Source organism: Tursiops truncatus, chromosome 7 (genome assembly GCF_011762595.2).
Source record: "Tursiops truncatus isolate mTurTru1 chromosome 7, mTurTru1.mat.Y, whole genome shotgun sequence".
In the NCBI taxonomy this organism is placed as follows: domain Eukaryota; kingdom Metazoa; phylum Chordata; class Mammalia; order Artiodactyla; family Delphinidae; genus Tursiops; species Tursiops truncatus.
Window position 1 is genome coordinate 57,988,714 of NC_047040.1, and position 27,531 is coordinate 58,016,244.

The following is a 27,531-nucleotide window of genomic DNA, read 5'->3' on the forward strand; positions in this document are numbered from 1 at the left end:
TCACCCTGGAAAACATTATGCTCAGTAAATAAGCCAGATACAAAAGGACAAATATTGTGTGACTCCACTTACAGAAGGTACCTAGAGTAGCCAAATTCATTAGACAGAAAATAGAATAGAGGCTACCAAGCTCTGGGGAAGGGGAGAGTTATTGCTTAATGGGTAGCGCTTCAGCCTGAGATGATGAAGAAGTTCCGGAAATGGACAGTTCTGATGGTTGTGCAACACTGTGAATGTACTTAACGCCACTGATTGAACGGTTAAACATGGTTAAGATAGTAAATTTTATGTGTATTTAACCATAATTCAAAATAAAATAAAAATGAAAAAAGATGGCCAGTTTCACATTCTGTATATTTTACTTCAATTAGCCAAAAAAGAGAGAGGGAGAGAGATTCAGCACCTAAGTCTGCTGCTTGCCTAACGTATCACAGTCCCCCAGGACTCACTATTCAGAGGAGGAACTTAAAAATCATGTTGTCCATTCTAAGGACAAGGAAACTGAGGCTCAGAGACGTGACCTCCCTCAGGTCACAGAGCTAGTTAGTGACAAGCCAGGTCTCAACTCCTGCCCTCATGCTGTTTTCTTTACATCAAATAGCCCATTTCTCCCCTAAAAGTGAGGCCCTCCAACATGTTCCCTGCTCACCACCTGTCCGGGAAGCCAGCAGGGTGGCCCTGAGTGGGTACAACGATGTCACAGTGTGAAGCTCCACCAGCCCCTAAATACCTGTTGCATCAATCTGTCACCAGGTCAAGGACTTTCACCTTTGGAATCTCTTCCCTTCATTAAGGGCTGATCTCCTGATGAAATGGGAGGGGAGGCTGGGATCTGTCTCCCCCCGCTAGAGGTGAGCGCCCAGCCCTGTCCTGCCCCATGTGGCTTTATTGATGAATGTGTCTGGGTAAAGGGGTGACTTCTTGGGAAATAAGGAGCATCCTCAAACTGGAACAAGACGGGTAAGTTTTCCTGGGGGATGGGGATTATAGACCGAAAAATGGAAGCAGAAATTATTCAGAGCTCGAATCCCTAAGTTATTTTTTTTTTCTTTTCTGGTTGTCAGAACTGGGGTTTTATCAAATTGGAAATTGTATTAACAATCAAACAAATCACATGGGGAGACGTTTCGAGGCTGAGGTGGGAGGTATTTGGTTTTGCTCCCATCACTGTGGACCACGATGCCATCGTGTTCACCCTGGGGGGACGGGCGTGAGGCAGAGGAGCGCAGGCGGCTGCCTCTTTCCTCGCTGCCCGAGGTCTCTCCTCACACTCCAACAGATGGGTCTTGCTTTGAAGCCTGAGTTCCCTTGCTCCTAGCTTTCAACCCACCATTTTCAAAGTCATTTCTCCCACTGCTACTGCTCGAGTCCTAGCCCTGCTCCAGTTCTTCAGCGACCAAAGCCACTGCAGTCTCTCTCCTTCACCTGAGTGCTTCATCTCTTGCTCCCCCAAATCACCTGTCACTGTCTCTAGCTGCCAATCACTGTGACCCATGGTCTCCACTTCTGCCTGAGTTCTACCTCTGCCGTTGCTTTAATTCTCAACCACTACTGTCCAAGTCCTTCCCACCACCCCTGTCCAGGTCTGTGCTGACTGCTCCGTGAGGACACTTGCACTCTGCTGCCTGAGTTCTCCAATTGCTCCAGCCCACGGTCGGTCTCAGTGCTCTGCCTGATATCTCTTCTCCCCGTTCCCACCCGCCAGTGTACCCTGACCCCGCTGCTGGACCATCCAATCTATCCTTTCGACTCACGCCCGCACCCCCGCAGGGGCTGTCACTACTGCTGCTGCAGAAGCTAGGCTTGTCATCCTTTCCTCAGACTCAGATGTTCCATGCTCAGAAGAGCCAGGCGAGGAGGGGGTGGGCAGGAGCAGGGCTGCCCCAGGGGGTGCACACGCGTACCTGGGGGCGGCAGGGCCCAAGCCTGCCCTCCGGAGAATCTCCCACCAGTCAGCTGCTTGGGTCTCCACTGCCGAGGGCAGGGAGCTCCGGCCTCACGTGGGTTCTGGTTTGTTGAGGTCAGCTCAACCTCCTGGGAGCAGCTGGACCATCTCTGCATCTTCGAGGATGACGGAGTGTGGAGTGGGGCGTGGCCCTCAGAGTTTTCAGACCAGAGCTGCAGTTTCTAACCCTCCTCACTCTCCGCTTCTCTAAGTAGGTTCCAGGTACAAGGCAACTGAGGCATTTGGTGCTGGGGTGTGGTCAGGCCCTGACTGAGGCAGGCGTGGGTAGCTCCTCTGCGCACCAGGTGGGCACTGGAGCTGCGATGTGGCAGAGCAGGTGTGGCCCCACCTTGTGCAACCTGGTGACTGCCACATATGACTTCTGCATCCTGGATGCCTCCCCAGGACGGCTGCCGGGTGCAGGGCTGTGTGGCCCAGCTCATCTTGCAGGCCCAGGCCACGAGCCTAGGAGGAGATCCAGGAGGGCCGGGTGCAGGCCCAGGCCACAAGCCTAGGAGGAGATCCAGGAAGGGCTCCTGCTGATGAATCACCACCAGGTGCAGTGCCAGGTCCCCCTCCTCCGTGATGTAGCCGAAGACGAGGGGCACCCGTGACAGCCCCCAGCTGCCCAGTGCCAGTTCTCAGGGGCACTGAGTCTGGACCCAGAGAGTCCAGGCAGTGTCACACCATTCATCCACACCCTCAGCTTTCCCCAGGCATGCTACCTGCCTTGGCCCCGCTGTAAGTCTTCTTTTGGACTGCTGGTCTCACTGAGGAGGGTGCCTAGGGAAGTGGGGAGGACCAGTGTCTCAGTTTCCTAAGGCTGCCATAACAAAATGCCACAAACTGGGTGGCCTGAAACAACACAAAGTTATTCTCTTACAGTTCTGGAGGCCTGCTATGGACTGAATTGTGTGTCCCTCCCGCAAATTCACATGTCGAAGCCCTAACCCCCAGTGTGATGCTATTTGAAGATGGGGCTTTGGGGAGTTCAGGTTTAGACGAGGGCATGAAAATGGGGCCCTCATAATGGGATTAGTGCCCTTTTAAGGAGAGACACCAGAGCGCTTGCTGTCTGTCATTCTCTCTGCCGTGTGAGGCCACAGTGAAAAGGCAGCAGTTGGCAAGCCAGGAGGAAGGCCCTCACCAGAACCCAACCATGCCGGCACCCTGAGCTCAGACTTGCAATCTCCAGAACCGTGATAAAATTAATTTCTGTTGTTTAAGCCACCCAGTCTGTTGTGCCTTGTTAGGACAGCCGACGCTAAGACAAGGCCAGAAGTCCAAAATCAAGGTGTTGACAGGCTGGTTCCCTCTGGAGGCTCTGAGGGGGAATGGCCTCCACGCCTCACTCCTAGCTTGTAGTGGCTGCCGTAACCTGTGTCGTTCTGCGGCTTGTGGCAGCATAACTACAATCTCTGTGTCTGTCTTCAATAACCTTCCCCTCTGCCTGTGTTACCTCCTTTTATGTCTCATAAAAACACCTGTCATTGGATTTAGGGTGGGCCTAAAAGATGATCTGATCACAAGATCCTCAACTCGGTTACATCTACAAAGACCCTATTTCTAAAGAATGTCACATTCACAGGTAGCAGAGGTTAGGACCTTTTGGGACCCCTGTTCAACCCACTACAAGCACTAACCAAGAAGCCATGTGGGAGAGAGTGGACATGAGCAAACGAGAGATCCTTCCAAGAAGCCCCAGAGGGAGCCAGGAGTGGAGAGAGCATGCTGAGCTCAGCTCCTGCAATCTCTCAAACCAGACTCAGAATATCACCCCTGCACCCTCAGCCCACCACCCTTCCCCGACCCCAACCTGGAGAGAATGAAAAAGCAGCTGAGGGCTTCCCTGGTGGTGCAGTGGTTGAGAGTCCGCCTGCTGATGCAGGGGACACGGGTTCGTGCCCCAGTCCAGGAAGACCCCACATGCCGCGGAGCGGCTGGGCCCATGAGCCATGGCCGCTGAGCCTGCGCGTCCAGAGCCTGTGCTCCGCAATGGGAGAGGCCACAACGGTGAGAGGCCCGCATACCGCAAAAAAAAAAAAAAGGCAGCTGAGCCAACTCATGGTTTCCTCCTCCCTCTGTGGCCGGAGGATAGCCCAGTGGTCATCTCAAATGCCCAGGGAGAGAGCTGAGCCTGTAACCTCCAGCCTCTCTCCACCCCCAAAGTGTCAAGATGCCAGCACCTGGAGGAGCTTTATAAACACACAGGAAGCACTGGGAAGAGGCCCTGCCAGAGGCCAGAGCCCTCAATCAGGTCAGTGCCACCTACAGGGCCAGGAGCGCCAGGACTCCTCTGGCCAGGGCAGGCCTGGTGGCAGAGCCTCCTTCTGACGGCCTTTGGCAGCTCAGTCAGCAAGAGGCAGAAGACCTGGTGCAGGGCAGGGAGGCCCGTTGGTGAAAGGAGGAGGCTGCAGGCTTCAATGATAATCCTTTCCGTGGGCATGAAGCTTTACAGCCCACAAAACAGTCTCACTTCTTCTATCCACTCAGTCCTCACTGTACCCTGTGGGTAGAGGTTGCTATTATCATTGTTCACATTGGACACGTGAGAAAACTGAGGCTCAGGGAGGAGAGTGTCAGAAGGGTCTCAGCAAATAAAAAGCTGCTGAGCTGCTGCACAGCAATGGAAACCATCAACAAAATGAAAAGGCCGCCCACTGAATTGGAGAAAACATGTGCAAATCGTGTGTCTGAAAAGGGGGTAATATCCCCAAAATATAAAGAGCTCATATAACTCAATAGCAAAAAACAATCTGATTTTAAAATGGGCAGAGGACCTGAATAGACATTTTTCCAAAGAAGACATACTGATGGTCAACAGGAAAAGATGCTCAATCACTAATCATCAGGGAAATGCGAATCAAAACCACAGTGAGGCATCACCTCACACCTGTCAGAATGGCTATCGTCAAAAAGACAAGAAATAACAAGTATTAGAGAGAATGTGGAGAAAGGGGCACCCTCCCACACTGTTGGTGGGAATGTAAATTGGTGCAGCCACTATGGAGAACAGTATTTTAAAAACTAAAAATAGAGTTGCCACATGATCCAGCAATCCCATTCCTGGGCATATATCCAGACAAAACTATAATTCAAAAAGATACATGTACCCTAATGTTCACAGCAGCACTATTTACAATAGCCAAGACATGGAAGCAACCTGTGTCCATCGACAGATGAATGGGTAAAGAAGATATGGTATATATATAATAGAATATTACTCAGCCATAAAAAAGAATGAAATATTGCCATTTGCAGCAATCTGGATGGACCTAGAGATTATCATACTGAGAGAAGTAAGCCAGACAGAGAAAGACAAATATCATGTAATATCACTTCTATGTGGAAGCTAAAAAATGATACAAATGAATTTATTTACAAAACAGAAACGGACTCACAGGCATAGAAAACAAACTTATGGTTACCAAAGGGGAAAGGGGAGGGAGAGGGATAAATTGAGAGTATGGGATTAACAGATACAAACTACTATATATAAAATAGATAAATAAAATAAACAGTAAAAAGATTTACTGTATAGCACAGGGAACTATATTCAGTATCTTGTAGTAACCTATAATGGAAAAGAATCTAAAATATATATATATTTATATATATATATACACACACATACATATATATATAACTGAATCACTTTACTGTACACCTGAAACTAACACCATATTGTACATCAACTATACTTCAATTAAAGAAAAAAAGAGAAGAAATAACAAGTGCTAGAGAGAATGAGGAAAAAAGGGGCCCCTCATGTACTGCTGGTGGGAATGTAAATTGACACAGTCACTATGGAAAACAGTATGGGGGATCCTCAAAAAATTAAAAATAGAACTAACCTATGATCCAGCAGTTCCACTTTCGGAATTTATGCAAATAAATCAAAAACACTAACTCAAAAAGATATATGCACCCCAACATTCACTGCAGCATTATTTACAATAGCCAAGATATGGAAACAACCTACATATCCATCAATGGTTGAATGAATAAAGAAAATATCACACAGGGGCTTCCCTGGTGGCACAGTGGTTGAGAGTCTGCCTGCTAATGCAGGGGACACAGGTTCGAGCCCTGGTCTGGGAGGATCCCACATGTCACGGAGCAACTAGGCCCGTGAGCCACAACTACTGAGCCTGCGTGTCCGGAGCCTGTGCTCCGCAACAAGAGAGGCCGGGATAGTGAGAGGCCCGCGCACCGTGATGAAAAGTGGCCCCCGCTTGGCACAACTAGAGAAAGCCCTCTCACAGAAATGAAGACCCAACACAGCAAAAATAAATAAATTAATTAATAAACTCCTACCCCCAACATCTTTAAAAAAAAAAAAAGAAAAGAAAATATCACACACACAGAAGAATATTATTCAGCCATAAAAAGGAACGAAATCTTGCCATTTGAGATAATGTGGATGGCCCTTGAGGGCATTCTGCTAAGTGAAATCAGTCAGACAGAGAAAGACAAATATTGAATGATTTCATTTATATATGGAATCTTAAAAATAATAATAATAATTTATAATAAAAACCCAAAACCAAGCTCATAGATTCAGAGAACAGATTGGTAGTTGCCAGAGGTGAGGACTGGAGGGGAGGGGGACAAAATGGGTGAAGGGAGACAAAAGATACAAACTTCCAGCTATAAAATAAATAAGTCAGGGATGCAATGTACAGCATGGTGACTATAGTTAATAATACTATACTGCATTTTTTTTTTTTTTCAGTACACGGGCCTCTCACTGTTGCGGCCTCTCCCATTGCGGAGTACAGGCTCCAGACGCGCAGGCTCAGTGGCCATGGCTCACGGGCCCAGCTGCTCCGCAGCAGGTGGGATCCTCCCGGACCGGGGCACGAACCCGTATCCCATGTATCAGTAGGCAGACTCTCAACCACTGCACCACCAGGGAAGTTGATATTCTAATGCCCAAAATGGTGGTATTAGGGAGTCAGGCCTTTGGGAGGTACTTAGTCATGAGGGCGGAGCTCCCATGAACGAGATTAAGAGGCCCTCGTTCAAGACGCAGCTTACTGGCCCTTTCCACCAGGTGAGGACACAGCGATAAGTCTGTAGTCAGCAACTCTAAAAAGGATCCTCACCAGAACCCAACCATGCTGGCACCCTGATCTGGGACTTCCAGCCTCCAGAACTGTGAGAAATAAATTTCTGTTGTTCACCCAGTCTATGGTATTCTGTTATAGCAGCCCAAACAGACTAAGACTACTATCCTTGTCAATTTTCTGTAAATCTAAAATTATTCCCCTGTAAATATTTTATTAAAAAGCAGAGCTGGGAAGGGAAGGGAGGAAAAAGGAAAAGCCAGAAACGGTACTTGACTTCTTTCAACTCAAGTTCAGGATCCTTTCCACATTCTTCTGCAGTTGCTATTGATAAGGATGTGAAGAAATTGAAACCCTTGTGCATTGGTATCGAGAATGTAAAATGGTGCAGCCACTATGGTAAACAGTTTGGTGGTCCCTCCAAAAGCAAAGCAGAATTACCATATGATCCAGCAATTTGACTTGACGGTATAAACCCAAAGGAATTTAAAGCAGGAACTCGAACAGATACTTGTACACCAATGTTCAGAGCAGTGTTATCCACGATGGTCAAAAGGTGGAAACAAGCCAAGTGTCCGTCAGTGGATGCATGGATAAACAAAATGTGATGCACATATGCAACGGAATAGTGTTCAGCCTTAAAAAGGTATGAAATTCTGACACATGCTACAACGGAGATAAACCTTGAAAACATTATGCTAAGTGAAATAAGCCAGATGCAAAAGGACAAGTATTATATGACGGCCCTTAAATGAGATACCTAGAGTAGTCAAATTCATAGAGACAGAAAGTAGAATATGGTTACCAGGGGCTGGGGGAGGGGCAGGGTATTGCTTAATGGGGTACAGAATTTCAGTTTGGGATGATGAAAATGTTCTGGAAATAGAGAGTGGTGATGGTTGGACAACCTTGTGAACATACTGATGCTGCTGAATTGTATACTAAAAGATGCTTAAAGTGATTAATTTTATGCTATGTGTATTTTACCACAATAAAAAGTATTGTTTTTTAAAATCACCAACTGCTCCTTTCTTATCCTTGAAAATAGTCCCTTGAGTGAGGGTTGGGTGAAAGTGAGGCCCAGATAGAGAGACTGCTTTCCTCTTGGGGAAGATGAATCCTATCCTTAAGGGGCCTGGCTCCCTCCTCCAACCAGGCCCCAACATATCTTCCCTCAGGAAGTCACTCGGAAAGGTAGAGCAGAGAAATTGTCCCACTTTAGATTTAAAACCACTTTGGGGCAAGTGGCCCACCCACCAGCCAGGGAGCTCATAGGAGCAGAGTGAGGAGGGGTCTCCTGTCTCTCTCTAGCCCTGGGTACCTCTTCCCCAAGCCTTTCTTGTCCTTCTATCAGCTGGGAAAGGCCCTGTTAAGGTACTTTGCAAGAGTATACGTGTTAGCCAGAAAAATAAACCTCTTCAACAATCTTTATTTTTTGAACATCAACTGAACGTAGTGTTTCTAAGTCTGTGTTTCCATTCACCTTTCTATAGCCCTTTGCTATATATCACTTATCACTTTATTTTCTTGTATACCTATCTGATGTCAACTCCTAGCTTGGAATCTTCCCGAAAAGCAAAGATTGCATTTTATTTCTGTTTATATTCTCAGATATTAGTCAGGTAGGCGCTCAAAAATAAAAAATAAAAAGTACTGAATAAATGACGAAAGAAGCAAATGGGTGGTGAGTCAAGCAAATTAAATTGTGTTTAGATCCTCCTGTTTTCTCATTGACATCCTACCTTGGTGTCATTGGTCCAGACAAATGCCTATGGCTTCAGCTGTGTCAGCCGAATGTCTCATATGTCGTGTTTGTTAACATGATCACTATAAGAGGCTTTCAACCTGAGAATATGCATAATTCTAGGAAAAGCAGGTCAGGGAGCACTTCTTACACATCTAGGATGCCTACTCCCACTGTGACTCACATGCACAGATCTCCCCCTTTTATAAAGACCCCTCTAAAGGCCTTTGCCTCCAGAAAACCTTCCCTACCACTGGCTGCTCCTTTTGATTCTCCTTATCCCACATATTGGGCCTGATGACCTCCTGTGATGTTTGCTTCACTAGTTACTCTATAGATGTAAATCATCTGTCTTCAACAAGACTGTCCCTACCTGAAGAAAGCAGCTGGGCTCCTGCTACCCATGTTTCCTATGGGACCTTGGGCAAGCCGCATAACCCTTCTGAGTCTCGGTGTAAGAAACGTGGAGAGTGACGTCCTCCAGAAAGCTGGGGAAGGTGCCGATGACACTGCAGATGCTCCTTAAACAATACCCTCCAGAGCAAAGATTACGTCTTAAAGTGCTTTATATCCTCCACCGAGCCCAGGTAAGGTTGAGCATCTATTATGTGTCCATAACTATTTGTTGAATTGAATTTTTCTCCATTACATTTTTGTAATTGAGATATAATTCGCATACCATAAAATTCACTATTTGAAAGTACACAATTCAGTGGTTTTTAGTGTACAAGGCTATGCAACAATCACTATATAATTCCAGAACATTTTCATCACTCCATCTCCGTTACATTTTTTAAAGCTTTGTTTGGCTTTTAATGAACAACGTACACTTTGACTACATCTCAGTCAATATAATTATTCTATTTTATAATCACTAATAGTATTTACTGTATGTCAGACACTGTTCTGCACATTTTATAAAGAATAAACCCTATGTGGGAAGATTCATATCAGCATCCGCATCATCCCATGTTACTGAATAAGAAACTGAGACACGGAAAGGACAGGAATCTTACTCAAGAACACACAGCTAGAAGAAGCTGAGCTGTAATTTGAACCTAAGATGCCTGAGTCCATGCTCCTCACCACACCTGCTACCTCTTTTTTTTTTTTTTTTTTTTTTTAGCGGTACGCGGGCCTCTCACTGTTGTGGCCTCTCCCGTTGCGGAGCACAGGCTCCGGATGCACAGGCTCAGCGGCCATGGCTCACGGGCCCAGCCACTCCGTGGCATGTGGGATCTTCCTGGACTGGGGCATGAACCCGTGTCCCCTGCATCGGCAGGCGGACTCTCAACCACTGCGCCACCAGGGAAGCCCCCCTGCTACCTCTTGACTGAAGCATTAAGATTTAACAACCAATCAACCAGAAATAAGCAAACACGTAACCCTTAAGCATTAAGACCCCATTTTCTTCCTCCTTTATTTATTTATCAGTTACGCTTGGCTGTGATTTTTTTCTAAACGTGAATGAAGAGCCCACCACTGGCCCTGGGCTAGGCTTTGTAAGTGACATAAAAATCAAGAAGCCCTGGTCCTTGCCCTTCAAGTGTGAAGAGCATGGAACAACAGTACAGATAGAAGGTGATGTACAAACACGGGCATTCAGACATGGGAGAGTGTGGCCACTGGTGACGGCAGAAATCTGGGACTTACAGTTCCACAAAGAATCATAAATAATGAAATAGTTCTGGGAAGACCAGAGGGATTGTTTTCTTTCTTTAAGATGAAATTCAGATTTCTTTACATAGGTTGAATTTGCTCATGAATTGGGCAAATATTCTTTCACTTTAAATTCTTTCTATTATTTCATTCGCAGGTGACTAAAAACACATTGCTCTCCTTTTACCTTAATAACGCTACCTCCTACATTTAAATTTTCTATACACTGTCATTTATAGGGGCTGTTTTTAGATAGCAGCACACTTTGACAGAAACAATGTCACTGAAAAATAGTATGTAGATGTGATTTGGGGAATTCAAATTTTTTTTTCCTAAATGTACAGTACTAGGAACAAAAAAACAAACAACCCAATCCAAAAATGGGCAGAAGACCTAAACAGACATTTCTCCAAAGAAGATATACAGACTGCCAACAAACACATGAAAGAATGCTCAACATCATTAATCATTAGAGAAATGCAAATCAAAACTACGATGACATATCATCTCACACCAGTCAGAATGGCCATCATCAAAAAAATCTAGAAACAGTAAATGCTGGAGAGGGTGTGGAGAAAAGGGAACCCTCTTGCACTGTTGGTGGGAATGTAAATTGATACAGCCACTGTGGAGAACAGTATGGAGGTTCCTTAAAAAACTACAAATAGAACTACCATATGACCCAGCAATCCCACTACTGGGCATATACCCTGAGAAAACCATAATTCAAAAAGAGTCATGTACCAAAATGTTCATTGCAGCTCTATTTACAATAGCCCAGAGATGGAAACAACCTAAGTGTCCATCATCCGATGAATGGATAAAGAAGATGTGGCACATATACACAATGGAATATTATTCAGCCATAAAAAGAAATGAAATTGAGCTATTTGTAATGAGGTGGATAGACCTAGAGTCTGTCATGCAGAGTGAAGTAAGTCAGAAAGAGAAAGACAAATACCATATGCTAACACATATATATGGAATTTAAGGGGAAAAAAAGTCATGAAGAACCTAGGGGTTAGACAGGAATAAAGACACAGACCTTCTAGAGAATGGACTTGAGGATACGGGAAGGGGAAAGGGTAAGCTGTGACAAAGCGAGAGAGAGGCATGGACATATATATACACTACCAAACGTAAGGTAGATAGCTAGTGGGAAGCAGCCGCATAGCACAGGGACATCAGCTCGGTGCTTTGTGACCGCCTGGAGGGGTGGGATAGGGAGGGTGGGAGGGAGGGAGACGCAAGAGGGAAGAGATATGGGAATATATGTATATGTATAACTGATTCATTTTGTTATAAAGCAAAAACTAACACACCATTGTAAAGCAATTATACTCCAATAAAGATGTAAAAATAAATAAATAAATGTACAGTACTAGGAAGCTTGCTATTGGAAAAATTCTGTAAAGAATCCGTTAGTAAATTAAGAAATCCTTTGAAATCATGTACACAATTATTTGCTAATTTTCCCCCAAACTCTGATTACTATAAATATCAGGTGTTCTTATTCAAGACACACCTGAATTTTGGCTACTTCGTAATCTACACTTTGTAGCTCCTTGCAAAAGAAATTGCGCATCCTAAGTTCAAAGGTCTGGACTAAACTAAGATCTCTCCTAGACTTTGATCCTCATGAAAACTTGGGCATGTAGAAGTGACTGTTATCTCAGATTTGTTGCCCACATATGAGGTCCTAAAGCATTTTTATAAGCAAAGCTCCCATACTGGGAAACCCTGGATTATTTAGGGCTCTGAAGAACAGTCCGCCTGGTCTAAGGTATTGGTTTATAAAACTTTTAAAATATATTTTATATATTTTAAATGTATTTTTTCCTACTAATCATGTAACAGGAGAAATTCTTTTCAGAAAATAATGCACCATCGATAATAACTTTATTGTATTGATAGGAAATTTGGGGTTGGTGGGCTATTTGGGGGGAGGGTAGTTAAGTGGCACAATATATTACACTGTAATTTGAGAAAAAAATGGGCAAACCTAGAGAAATACTGCTATTTTAGTTAAGTAAGCTGTGCAGCAGCTCCCTCTTGTGCTGAAAAGTAAGTACTGCAGCCACTGAATTGAAATGGGAGAAAGCATTCCTTAGTAGATACACATAAAACTTGCTTAAACTAAGCTTTCCCCAAATGCTCTAAGCCCAAGAAAAACATAGTGTTTAGTAACTCTTTATTTAAACTAGCACATATATCACCAGTAATACTTATTTAATGAATCCTTCAAACATTTATTGAGCACTTACTGGGTACAGGGATCTAGGTACACTCGGGTGATTACACAGTTGCAGCTCCCACAGTGCTCACATAGTTTGGTGCATCTAGATGTCACCTTTCTCATAATGCTTTTGCTGGTCCCCTGTCAACTGTGACCTCTGCCTCCTCTGAACTGTTCCCCTTTTCCCCACCCCACTCCCCCGAGACTGAGTCATCTCATGCCTTTCCCCCACTGTCCTCCCTTTACCACAGTTGGTCATTTTCTTATCACCCTACTGGGTTGTAACCTCTTGGAAGGCAGAAGTCACATCTGATCCACTCCTAGTTTTCCCACAGCCCCTCATTCCATGTTTGTCCAGTTAGGATTCAAATGTGTATTTGTTCAATTTAACAAAATTACAAAGCAGTAGGCCTAATTAAATTTAGGATCCGGTGGAGAATGTATTTCACCGGCTTTGTACACGTAACTCTCAAACACGGCAACATTTTGCTGCCAAAATGCATGTTGAATTTCTCATCAGTTTCTGTGGTATAATAAGGACACCAGTGGAAGGTTAGATTTATTCTACCCTAGAATCCATGATGTCGGAAAGAGTCTGCTCCGTCACCTCCCTGCCTGTCATGAAAGGATGCTGCAGTGCAGAGGTGTGCCTGTGAGTGCCACGTCGGGTACCTGAATGTGAATGCTTGCTCTGGCCCAGCCACCTGGGGCGCCAAGGTCCTAGCTCAGTGTTGCCCAGACTTCTGAATTTCAAGTGTAAGCATAAAATATTTTAAAGAAATTGTTTTCAGGGACTGACATGAGTCTGCTAACATCTTATATTGCTAACTATGAACAGTTTTAAAATCATCATTCATTATGACCTTCATTTTATGGGGAAAAAAAGAACTTTTAACACCAAAAGTTAGGAAGGGCATAATCTCAGAATAAAGAAGTTTTTTTTTTCTGTTGAATACATTTAACTCTAGTTCTGGACCGCACATGGGAATCCAAATATTGGAGAGAGAAAGCGGAGGGCAGACGCGAGGGAACACACCTGACACCCATCTTCTGCCCACGTTTCTCCTAACTGGCTTCATAGTTTCTTTTCATTGGATAATCCTCTCACTCAGGTTTGCCTTGTTGTGTGTGAGAATGAGCAAGAAGCCACATCCCTGCGGAACAGGAGCTAAAGTGGAAACCAGCTGATGCTGAAGCCCGAGTGAGGGGATTGTCAAATGAAAAACTCTGAATCCGATAGAGGAGAAAGGCGGGCGGAAGGTGGGAGCCAGGTGATTGCCTTCGGTGCCACCTCCACTTCTCTCCAATGTCTTGGTCCCAGTGTGTGGTTTGGTTGGCTGGATTGTAGGGGAGCATGCGGACGGCCTCGTGTGGGTTATGGGGAGGAAGGGGAAAGAGAGAAGGAATTGACCCCAATTGCTGGGAGCAAACTTCTCTCCTGACTGCGAGGTAAACAGCCGAGTAAGAGCCGAGTAAGAGCCTGCAGCTGTCTTGTGCTCTGCTTCCTAGAAAGGCTTTTCAAATAGCCTTTTCTACTGCGTCACCTCCATACGACCAAGCCGTCTGATCTCAGGAAGGGACTGGTGGTGGAATTCTCTCCCTCCCACTCCAGGACTCAGATTAGAAAGGGGAAAGGCTCTCAGTTGCTCCTCTCACAACCAGAAAAAGGGGATGCGTGCGTGCGTGTGTGTGTGTGTGTGTGTGTGTGTGTGTGTGCAGGGGCTTAACCCAGACTGAATGTCTGTGGGCAGCAGTGAGAAAGAAACCTATAGCTTGCATCCCTCGCATCACTCCTTAAATTGCCTTAAACATACCACCCCCTCCCAAAGAGGGGGAGCCCATCAGTGAAGGGTCAAAGGGGCTGATGGCCCACCGAGACAACGCCCCAGCCAAGAGGACAGTCTTCCCAGGGCTCTTCTGCAAAAATGACAGCCTCGGTGCTCACATTAGTCCTGGCTCTGCAGAGTCCAGGGGGAGCCCCGCCACCAACAAGCAGGTGTCCCTCTGAGTCAGACAGGACCACTGCGGAGCCCTGGCCTTGCCGGTGGACACCTCTTCCCAGACCCACTCCTGCCCGCAGCACAGCCCCAGGACTGATTCTCACATGCGCCTGCAGCACTCAGTGTGTAAGACCATGGTTCATCTCCCTCCTTCTCTTACCGTCTTTTCTCACACCAACAGGAGAGAGAAAGCTCTCAAATCACCTTTAAGGTAAAAAAGAGAGCAAATGAAGAAAAAGCCCTGCTAATCTTCTCTGCACATTCTGGGTAAATAACATACCGAAAATGTCACGGTTGAAATAGACAACACCTGAAACTTTACACCAGTTACCAGTAACCATCCTCCTGCCTTCAGGGCATGGGAAGTACAACTCATCACCTCACGCTGAGCTTTCCAAACTCCTCTTTATCTTTTCCCCAAAGGGCTCATTCTGTCCTTAATCTCTTAAAGCTCCACGCCCTGAAAGGGTCTAGCATTGTCTCCATTTGTTCCTCAGGAAATCTTGGTCATCTTCCCTCCAGTTTCTCTGGACCTTCCATCACCTTCCACCATTGCCCTCACCCTCATTTGGTTTCTCTTCCCCCTTCTCCTAAAGCCGGCTCCAAAATAACCCCAGTGACTGCTGGGAGAAAAGAACCAATGCAACAGTTTGTTTCTAAGAGGCAATCGCTCTTCATGGCATTGGCTGTAACAGAGTTTTACTTCTATAACTTAAGTCCCTGTGACCTAAGGCTCTTAAACAAGAGTTGCCAGATAAGGTACAGTACAACCAGTTAAATTTGAATTTCAGATAAACAACTGACTTTTTATTATAAGTATATTCCATGCAGTATTTCAGACCCTGTGTTATGATGTGATTTCTTTCATGTCATGATTCCTACTCATCTGGTGTGAAACTCATAGGATTTAAGCTGTGTTAAGTAATTCAAGATGGAATTGCAGTGGCCAACACGAACTTCCATATTAGTTGTTCTGGAACATCCAGTATAGGACTGTGGTGTCTTCGTGTGATAAATTGTTACTTTAGATAAGGAAATTGTTTGGTAATGTCCTCGGAAAAACTTCACTGGAACAGGAGGAGCAACTGATAGAGACAAGACCCCCTGGGGCGCAGTCTCATTCGCTTCTGACAGACTCCTTAACATGGGACCACTGAGTCCAGTGACTTGAAGGCTCTTCGCTGGAGAACCCAGCTCCACACTGCTGAGACCTGATCCAGGGACACCGGAGGCCCTGTCAGAGCAGAGGGTGACTTTCTTTTTTTTTTTTTTTGCGGTACGCGGGCCTCTCACTGCTGTGGCCTCTCCCATTGCGGAGCGTAGGCTCCGGATGCGCAGGCTCAGCGGCCATGGCTCACAGGCCCAGCCGCTCCGCGGCATGTGGGATCCTCCCGGACTGGGGCACGAACCCGCGTCCCCTGCATCGGCAGGCGGACTCTCAACAACTGCGCCACCAGGGAAGCCCCCAGAGGGTGACTTTCTATTCACGCTTGTTGCAAGACCTGTTGCTGGACCAGAGACCACTGCCTGTGTTAGACGCCTCCTTCCCAAACTTCTCCTGGGACTGGTTTATTACCCACCCTCTTTTCCTCCCTACTTTGACTAACCTGTGTTTCATGCTAATTGTGTGCAATAATCCCAGTGATTCATGAATTGAATCTTGGCTACATTTACTTTATCACTAACCCTGTAATTCTCACCTTACTGCTGGGCCCTGTGACACAACCTTTCTTCGCTAATCTGGCAATCCTGTCTTAAGTAGATGTAACAATAGAAATGACCTACCACTCGCTGAGCACCTAGCATGTGCCCTTTAATTAAGGAGACCACATGTGCCACTTTGTCGGGGACAGTGCCGCTAGGCGGGCTCCTGTGGAATTACTAATAACGTCCCGTTCACGCTCTCAAGTGTTTCACTTTGGATCCTTATAAAGTATGTTCCATTTTCATTCCCATGACAATGCTACACAAGGACGTTTTATTACCTTCATTTTGCAGACAAAATTGATTTTCAGGAGAAATAAATAATTAGCCTAACGTCATGCGGGAAGCAAGGAAGTAGCAGTGCCAGGATTATGGCCCAGCCTGCCTGCCCACTCAAGGCCCTTCTCTGGGCAGACGCAGCCCCTCTTGGGAGGGAGGCCGTGGAGCTGGTGAAGAAGTCCCAACTTCCACAGGGCTTACTCCCTTAGTCCCTTCTGGACTTGGAATCAAAACTGTGCCCACCTACAGAAGATCTAAGTAGACATTTCTCCAAAGAATACATACAGATGGCCAACAGGCACATGAAAAGGTGCTCAACATCGCTAATCATTAGAGACGTGCAAATCAAAACCACAATGAGGCATCACTTCACACTAGTCAGAATGGCCATCATCAAAAAGATGACAAATCATAAATGCTGGAGAGGGTGTGGGAAACAGGAACCCTCCTACACTGTTGGTGGGAATGTAAATTGATACAGCCACTATGGAGAACAATATGAAGTTTCCTTAAAAAACTAAAAATAGAGCTACCATATTATCCAGCAATCCCACTCCTCAGCATATATCGGAAGAAACCTCTAATTTGGAAAGATACATGCATCCCAATGTTCATAGCAGCACTATTTACAATAGCCAAGACATGGAAGCAACCTAAGTGTCCATCGACAGATGAATGGATAAAGAAGATGTGGTAGGTGTGTGCGTGTGTGTGTGTGTATATATATATATATATATATATATATATATATATATGAAACCCCTTTTACAATCTCAGACAGGGTCTGTGGGTCAACTTTCTTCGTAGCCACAGGCTTCCATGGATTACATTGGAATCCACCTTTCTTATCGTTTCCTGCGCCAACTAAAATTCCACTTCACATCCAACCACCACTTCGGCTTCGAAGCTGCTGCTTGATACTGACATTCTGTAGATGTTGTATGACTATTTCTTTACGTATCTATTTATTGATGAGGCTCATAGGCCTTTTAGTATTAATTAGTACAACTGACTTCCAATCAGTTAGTTTCGGTACACCTCGAAAAAGAACAATAAACCTAATACTGACCCTATTAACAAACACAATACTAGCCTCATTACTCCTACTTATTGCCTTCTGACTTCCTCAACGAAACATCTACGCAGAAAAAACAAGCCCCTATGAATGAGGATTTGACCCTATAGGATCTGCCCACCTACCCTTTTCTATAAAATTCTTCCTAGTAGCAATCACCTTCCTTCTCTTCGACCTAGAAATTGCCCTCCTACTACCCCTCCCCTGAGCAACCCAAACAAACAACCTAGAAACAATACTTATCATAACCCTGTTTCTAATTTCAGTACTAGCAACCAGCCTGGCCTACGAGTGAACTCAAAAGGGCTTGGAGTGGGCTGAATATGGTATTTAGTTTAAAATAAAACACGTGATGTCGACTCATTAGATTGTGATTAAACTCATAACTACCAAGTGTCTCTAGTACATATAAACATTATAATAACCTTCACCATATCCCTTATAGGTTTACTAATATACCGATCCCATCTAATATCCTCACTACTTTGTTTACAAGGTATAATGTTATCACTGTTTATCCTAGCAGCCCTAACAATCTTTTTTTTATTTATTTTTAATTAATTAATTTATTTATTTTTAGCTGTGTTGGGTCTTCGTTTCTGTGCGAGGGCTTTCTCCAGTTGCGGTGAGTGGGGGCCACTCTTCATCGCAGTGCGCGGGCCTCTCACTGTCACAGCCTCTCCCATTGCAGAGCACAGGCTCCAGACGCGCAGGCTCAGTAGTTGAGCCTGTAGCCTCAGTAGGCCTCATGGGCCTAGCCGCTCCGCGGCATGTGGGATCTTCCCAGACCAGGGCTTGAACCCGTGTCCCCTGCATTGGCAGGCAGATTCTTAACCACCGCGCTACCAGGGAAGCCCCTCTAACAATTTTAAACTCGCACTTCACCTTAGCCAGCATAATACCAATCATCCTACTGGTATTCGCAGCCTGCGAAGCAGCTCTCAGATTAGCCTTATTAGTAACAGTATCGAATACATATGGGACCGATTATGTACAAAACCTCAACCTTCTCCAATGCTAAAAACTTATCATCCCCACAATCATACTAATACCCCCAACCTGGCTATCAAAAACAACATGATCTGAATCAACTCACAACCCACAGCCTATTAATTAGCTTCACAAGCCTACTTCTTCTTAATCAGTTCAACAATAGCCTCAACTATTCAATAACATTCTTCTCCGACTCCCTTTCCACACCACTACTAATCCTAACAGTATGACTCCTCCCCCAATCTTAATGGCCAGCCGATCCCACCTACTCAAAGAACCACTAATCCGAAAAAAACTTTACCTCCCAATACTAATCACGTTACAAACACTTCTAACCATAACATTTACGCCACAGAACTAATCCATTATATTATACTTGAAGCCACACTACTCCTCACCCTTATTATCCTTACCTGCTGAGGTAACCAAACAGAACGACTTAATGCAGGACTCTACTTTCTATTCTATACACTAACTGGATCACTTCCATTCCTAGTGGCATTAACATATTTACAAAACATTGTAGGCTCCTTAAATTTCCTATTACTCCAATATTGAACCCAACCACTACCCATCTCCTGGTCCAACGTCTTTATGTGATTAGCCTGCATGATAGCATTTATAGTAAAAATGACCCTCTGCAGCCTCCACCTTGGACTACCCAAAGCACACGTAGAAGCCCCTATCACAGGCTCCCTAGTCCTTGCAGCCGTACCACTAAAGCTCGGGGGTTATGGCATGCTGCAAATCACATCAGTACTTAACCCTCTAACAAAATATATAGCATACTCTTTCCTTATGCTTTCCTTATGAGGAATAATCATAACTAGCTCTATCTGCCTACATCCCACAGACCTAAAATCACTCATCGCCTACTCCTCAGTCAGCCACATAGCACTCGTTATCGCAGCTATCCTTATTCAAACCCCTTGAAGTTATAGAGGGGCTACCGCCCTAATGATTGCTCTTGGCCTCACATCATCTATGTTGTTTTGCCTAGCAAACTCAAATTACGAGCGAATTCATAGTCAACCATAATCTTGGCCCGAGGCCTGCAAATTCTTCTCCCACTGGTAGCCACTTGATGACTACTAGCAAGCCTAACAAACCTCGCCCTACCCCCTACCGTTAACCTAATCGGAGAACTGTTCAGTCATGTCAACTTTCTCATGATCAAATCTCACTATTATCCTAATAGGAACCAATATTGTAATTACAACCCTGTACTCCATGTACATACTAATCATAACACAACGAGGCAAACATACACACCATGTCAATAACATTATACCCTTCTTCACATGAGAACATGCTCTTATAACCCTACATATCTTTCCACTTCTACTCCTATCACTAAACCCCAAGATCATCTTGGTCCCCTGTACTGTAGATATAGTTTAAAAAACACACTAGATTGTGAATCTAGCAACAGAAGACTAAGACTTCTTATTTACCGAAAAAGAATTGCAAGAACTGCTAATTCATGTCCCCATACCTAATAGTATGGTTTTTTCAAACTTCTAAAGGACAGTAGTTATCTATTGGTCTTAGGAAACAAAGAATTGGTGCAACTCCAAATAAAATAAACCTATTCTCTTCTTTTGCCCTCATTACATTACTAATACTAATTATTCCAATCATGATAACTAGCACGAACTTCTACAAAAATAACAAATACCCATGATATGTAAAAAATACTGTCTCCTGTGCTTTCATTACTAGTCTAATCCCAACAATAATATTCCTTCACACAGGCCAAGAAATATTCATCTCAAACTGACAGTGCATTACCATCCAAACCCTCAAACTAATACTCAGCTTCGAAATAGACTATTTCTCAATCATAGTCGTACCATTGTTCATCACATGGTCCATGATAGAATTCTCAATGTGATACATACACTCTGACCCTTGTATCAACCAACTCTTCAAATATTTACTCCTCTTGCTTATCACTGTGCTAATCTTTGTTACAGCCAAAAACCTCTTCCAACTTTTTATTGGATGAGAAGGAGTAGGAATCATATCTTTCCTGCTTATCGGATGATGGCTCAGGCGAGCAGACGCAAACACAGCTGCTCTTCAAGCAATTTTATATAACCTCATGGGAGATGGCGGATTCATCATATCAATGGCATGATTTTCATCTAACACAAACGCATGAGACCTACAACAAATGTTCATGCTCAACCAAAACTCTTTAAACTTACCCCTCACGGGACTCGTACCAGCCGCAGCCGGAAAATCAGCCCGATTTGGACTTCATCCCTGACTCCCTTCAGCAACAGAAGGTCCTACCCCAGTCTCGGCCCTACTCCACTCAAGCACAATGGTTGTAGCAGGAGTTTTCCTACTTATCCGATTTTACCCTTTAATAGAAAACAACAAACTCATTCAAACAATAATGTTCTGCCTAGGAGCCCTTATCACCCAGTTTACAGCTATCTGCTCCCTCACCCAAAACGATATTAAAAAAATTATTGCCTTCTCTACCTCCAGCCAACTAGGTTTAATTATAGTAACGATTGGCCTCAACCAACCTCATCTAGCATTTTTACACATTTGCACACACGCTTTCTTTAAAGTCGTGTTGTTCCTATACTCTGGGTCTATCGTTCACAACCTAGACAACAAGCAGGACGTTCGAAAAGTAGGAGCGTTATTCGAGACCTTACCCTTCACTGCAACAGCCCTTATCATTGGATGCCTAGCACTAACAGGAATACCTTTTCTCACCGGATTTTACTCTAAAGACCTAATTATCGAAACCGCCACTACGACTTATACCAACACCTGAGCCCTATTAGTAACTCTAACCGCTACCTCCCTCACAGCCATCTATAGCACTCGCATTATCTTCTTTGCACTACTAGGACAGCCACGCTTCTCTTCTTCAGAGACAACCCCTCTTAATCAACTCCATCAAGAGCCTGTTTATCGGTAGTATTTTTGCTGGCTTCCTCATCTCCAACAGCATTCCTCCAACAACCATCCCCCTACATTTAAAATTGACTGCCCTTGTAGTGACAACCTTGGGCTTTGTACTAGCATTCGAAATCAACCTTAACACACAAAACTTAAAATATATACACCCATCAGACTCCTCCAAGTTCTCCACTCTCTTAGGATACTTCCCCCCCATCATACACCACCTACCTCCTCATCTAAATCTATTAATAAGCCAAAAATTAGCAACCTCCTTACTAAACTTAATCTGACTAGAAACCATCCTACCAAATACAGCCTTCATTCAACTAAAATCTTCCACATTAGTCTCAAATCAAAAAGGCCTTATCAATCTCTCCTTTTTATCATTCCTCAGCATACTCCTATTGAATTACCCCGAGTAACCTCCACAATAACCACAACACCAATAAACAAGGACCAACCCGTAACAACCACCAACCAAGTACCATTACTATGTAACGCCGCGATTTCCACAGCCTCTGCACTGAAAAACCCAGAGTCACCAGTAAGATAAACAACTCAATCTCCACATCCTCATCCTTTAAAATATAAAGTCCCATTAAAAACGCTACTACCAACCCAAAACGAAATGCTCCCAGTACAACCTTATTAGAAACCCAAACCTCAGGGCACTGTTCGGTGGCCATAGCCGTTGCATAACCAAACACAACCAATATTCCCCCTAAATACATCAGGAGCACCATTAAACCTAGAAATGAACCACCAAAATTTAACACAATCCCACACCCAACACCACCCCCCACAATCAACCCTAGACCCCCGTAAATAGGAGAAGGCTTCGAAGAAACCCCACAAAACTAATCACAAAAATAATGCTTAAAATAAATACATGTCATCATTATTCTCACATGGACTTCACCCATGACCAATGACATGAAAAATCATCATTACCATTCCACTACGAGAACACCAATGACCAACACCTGAAAAACCCACCCGCTCATAAAAATTCTCAACAACACATTCACTGACCTCCCCACCCCATCAAATTTCTCCTCATGATGAAACTCTGGCTCCTTACTAGGCATCTGCCTAATCCTACGAGTCCTAACAGGCCTATTCTTGGCAATACACTACACACCAGACACAACAACTGCCTTCTCATCAGTAACACACATTTGCCAAGACGTCAACTCCGGCCGAATCATCCCGTACATACGTGCAAATGGAGCTTCCATGGTTTTTATTTGCTTTTATGCCCACGTAGGACGCGGCCTACACTGTGGATCCTATGCGTTTCAGGAAACATGGAACATTGGAATTATCCTGCTACTTGTAGTCACAGCCACCGCATTCATAGGCTACGTCCTACCCGGAGAACAAGAATTCTGAGGCGCAACTGTCATCCCAAACCTACTTTCAGCAATCCCATATATCGGCGCCACCCTTGTCAAATGAATCTGAGGTGGTTTTTCCATAGATAAAGCAACGCTAACGCGATTTTTTTTTTTTTTTTTTTTTTTTTTTTTTTTTTTGCGGTACGCGGCCTCTCACTGTTGTGGCTTCTCCCATTGCAGAGCACAGGCTCCGGACGCGCAGGCTCAGCGGCCATGGCTCACAGGCCCAGCCGCTCCGCGGCATGTGGGATCTTCCCGGACCGGGGCACAAACCCGTGTCCCCTGCATCGGCAGGCGGACTCTGAACCACTGCGCCACCAGGGAAGCCCCAACTAACACGATTCTTTGCCTTCCACTTCATTCTCCCTTTCATCATCACAGCACTAGCGGCCGTTCACCTATTATTCTTCCATGAAACAGGATCCAACAACCCCACAGGAATACCATCCGATACAGACAAAATCCCATTCCACCCCTATTATACAATTAAATATATACATTTACAAAATACATCTTGGGCACTTTATGGTTAATCTTAGCCTCATTCATACTAGCACTATTCTCACCCGACCTGTTAGGAGATCCCGACAACTACACCCCTGCACACCCACTCAGCACGCCACCGTGCATCTAACCAGAACGATACTTTCTATTCGCATGCAATTCTACGATCAATCCCCAGCAAACTAGGAGGAGTCTTAGCCGTGCTGCTCTCAATCCTAATCCTGGCATTCATTCCAATACTCCATACATCTAAACAATGAAGCATAATATTTCGGCCCTTCAGTCAATTCTTGTTCTGAGTATTAGTGGCAGACTTACTGACACTAACATGAATCGGAGGACAGCCTGTGGACTGTCCATATATGGCTGTTGGACAGCTTGCATCTATCCTATACTTTCTTTTAATTCTAGTATTAATACCAATAATTAGTCTCATTGAAAACAAGCTCCTGAAATGAAGAGTCTTTGTAGTATAACACAATACCCTGGTCTTGTAAACCGGAAAATGGAGAACAGCACATCTCCCCAAGACTCAAGGAAGAAGTACTATGCTTCACCGCCAGCACCCAAGCCTGAAATGCTATATACACTATTCCCTGAAAAAGGATGTAAGACATTCACAAAACTACAGTGCTATGTCAGTACTAAAAATAATTCATTTTACTACACACATGCTATGTACACTGTGCATGTCTGTATATATATATATATATACACACACACACACAATGGATTACTCAGCCATAAAAACGAATGAAATAATGCCATTGGCAGCAACCTTGATGGACCTAGATTACCATACTAAGTGACGTCAGAAAGAGAAAGACAAATATCATATGATATCGCTTATATGTGAAATCTAAAAAAAATGATACAGATGGACTTATTTACAAAACAGAAATAGACTCACAGACATAGAAAACAAACATGTATTACCAAAGGGGAAAAAGGGGGGGAGGGATAAATTAGGAGTTAGGGATTAAGAGATACACACTACTATATGTAAAATGGATAAACAACAAGGATTTACTGTATAGCACAGGGAACTATTTTCAATATCTTGTAAAAACCTATAATGGAAAAGAATCTGAAAAAGAATACATATACATGTATGTATAACTGAATCATTTTGCTGTACACCAGAAACTAACACAATATTGTAAATCAACTGTACTTCAATATAATCAAAAACAAAAACAGACAAAAAAAAACTGTTCTCACGTTCATTGTGGAAGTTTCTTCTCCAAGCAATGAGATCCCCACCGCCAATTTAACTGAAGTAGGTGAAAAGCTCTCCACTAACTTCAGAGAAGCCCACTGGAGTTTCGGGTTCATACCTTGAAAGGACACACTTCTTGTGGTGACACCAGAGTCACTGAGAGGAACTGTGAAAACAAGGGGTTAGAGGCAACGATGAGATGGGAAAACATACTGGCCTTTCCTTCAATCCTAACAGCGCAGGTTGGCAGGCCCAGAACAGACAGAGATGGGGATGAGTCTCCCGTCTGGTCATCATGTTTATACCTCAGGACTCTTCTATTCTTTAGCACATACACTCATTATGTGGAGGCAAAACGCTGGACGCTCCCCAAACTTGCCGCTGAGCCCCACCCTCACGGGCTTAGGGGCTAGGGGAGAGTCCAGGTGAGTCTCCTGGGGAGGCGTCAGGCTGGTTTACTCACCTGGCCCAGCCGGTCCTCTCTCTCTCCTTTGCCTGGAACGGTTTGGGTCCTGTCCTCCCTGGTACCCAGGGAGTTCCTGCACCTGTTGGTTGGGCAGCAAGAGGGTCAGGGACACACTTGAGCCTGGAGCGTGGACTCCAGTCAGTACGCGCCCATCGATAAACCCAAGCGCGAGCCTTGGCCCGGCCCTTTGCCGCACGTCTCACTCAATGCTTCGGCATCCCCAAGAGCTAGGCACAGTCACTGGTCCAATTTTAACAGAGGGAACACTGAGACTTGGAACAGTCAGGTGGCTGTCCAGGTCACACAGGCAGACCTTTCTCCAGGTTGGGGAGCCAGCGCGGGAACCTGGCCGTCTGGCTCCGGCTGAACCATGGCCCCAGGTGCAAGGCTCTTGGGGTTGGGGGGAGGGCTGGAAAACACAGCAGCAAAGGCTTCTGGGCAGGGGCGGGGTTGGGGTGGGGCCAGAGAGCAGAGCAGCAAATCCTGAAGGGCGCTTACCCCGTGCAGACGCCACCCTAGCTACCTGGCACAGATTACGCCGTTTAACCACCACCTCGGCCCTGTGAGCCAGGGTTTTATAGATGACAAAAGAAGCACGGGGAGATTAAGGAACCTGCCCAAAGAGACCTAGAGAGTTAAGTGGTAGATATGTCAGTGCTTCTACGTTCTTGCTTCCTGAACTTTAACTTGAATATGAATCACCTGGGGACCTTGTTAAACTCACTAGGGCTGGTGTTGGGCCCCAATCTCTGCATCGCTAACAAGCTCCCCCCCATGCTGATTCTGCTGACTCACGGGCCAGTTTTACGCTCTCTTGCCTTTTGGTAGCTCAGCTGCCTTTTTATCATCAATTAAACTCGTCCAAATGGCTCAAGGGTGTGAGCAATCACTTTAGCTGATTTTTATTGAGTGCTTACTCTATAGCAGGCCCTGTACTAAGAGCTTTCTGTGGATTATCTCATTGATTAATGGAAGTAGTGTCCCGTTTGACACACGAGGAAACCGAGGTGCACAGTTTAAAGAACTTGCCCAAGGTCACAAAGCCAGTGAGCAGCAGTGCTGGTCCCGTTTGTTCTTGCAGCGCACCTGGGAAGCAGGGAAAGCGGAGCTTGCTAGCTCGTTCTATATATGGAGAGATTGTTCAATATTTTAAAGCAGGGCCTGGGATCCATCTGGTTCTCATAATACAAAATCCAATGCCTTTTCCCTTTCCCCCTCCCTAACCATGAACAAACAATTCCAGTAAGAGATTTCTCCCTTCAGACAGATCTGAAGGAGTCCTAAACCAAACCATTATCATCCCCCCGGGACTTGAACGAACCTTTCCTTGCTCAGCTGTCTCCATTTTCTTAAGAAATCCATTATGCTGGTTAGAATCCCTGGAGGCCTGCAGCATCTCGGGGAAGGAATCAAAAGCCTCCAGAACTCCTGGGAAGTCCCTTCTATTGCAGACAAGGGTGCATTTTCCCAGAGTTACTTATTACCAGGTTTAATTGGCAGCAGTGGTGCCAGGTATGTCAGGCCCAAAACGTGATGTAAACTTTCAGTGACTTTATGCAAAAATCCACAGGATGTGGTTGTTTTCCCTCCAGCCCCTCAGTCCTCAGCTCCTCTCCCTTCTGCTTTCAGGTACTGTGCCCCTCCCTCCCTCCCTCCCTTCCTTCTTTTTTTTTTTTCCGGTACGCGGGCCTCTCACTGTTGTGGCCTCTCCCGTTGCGGAGCACAGGCTCCGGACGCGCAGGCTCAGCTGCCATGGCTCACGGGCCCAGCCGCTCCGCGGCATGTGGGATCCTCCCGAACCGGGGCACGAACCCGCGTCCCCTGCATCGGCAGGCAGACTCTCAACCACTGCGCCACCAGGGAAGCCCCCTCCCTCCTTTATTACACATTCTCTTCTCCAACTTGCTTTCCAGAAAGGAGTCTGGTGACTCCTTTCTAAACTGCATTCGAAACTGATGACTGATAATGTTTAAACAATTGTATCGGGACTTCCCTGGTGGCACAGTGGTTATGAATCTGCCTGCCAATGCAGGGGACACGGGTTCAATCCCTGGTCCGGGACGATCCCACATACCGCGGAGCAACTAAGCCCATGCACCACAACTACTGAACTTGCACTCTACAGCCTGCGAGCCACAACTACTGAGCCCACGCACTGCAGCTACTGCAGCCCGCATGCCTAGAGCCCGTGCTCCGTAACAAGAGAAGCCACCGCAATGAGAAGCCCGCGCACCACAACGAAGAGTAGCCCCTGCTCGCCGCAACTAGAGAAAGCCTGCTCACAGCAAGGAAGACCCAACGCAGCCAAAAAAT

General features: G+C 45.2%; 1 long non-coding RNA gene across 2 annotated transcripts in view; it reads right to left on the reverse strand.

Moving 5' to 3' along the window:
- The window catches only part of LOC109547850 (uncharacterized), a 134,507-nt gene extending 108,925 nt beyond the window's left edge, over positions 1-25,582 (reverse strand). For both annotated transcript variants that reach the window (XR_002173794.3, XR_002173793.3), the window contains exons 1-2: positions 25,216-25,582; positions 24,755-24,918 (exon numbers count right to left, since the gene is read on the reverse strand). This is a non-coding gene — a long non-coding RNA (uncharacterized lncRNA). The remainder of the gene's footprint in view (positions 1-24,754; positions 24,919-25,215) is intronic.
- Positions 25,583-27,531: the final 1,949 nt, after the last annotated feature.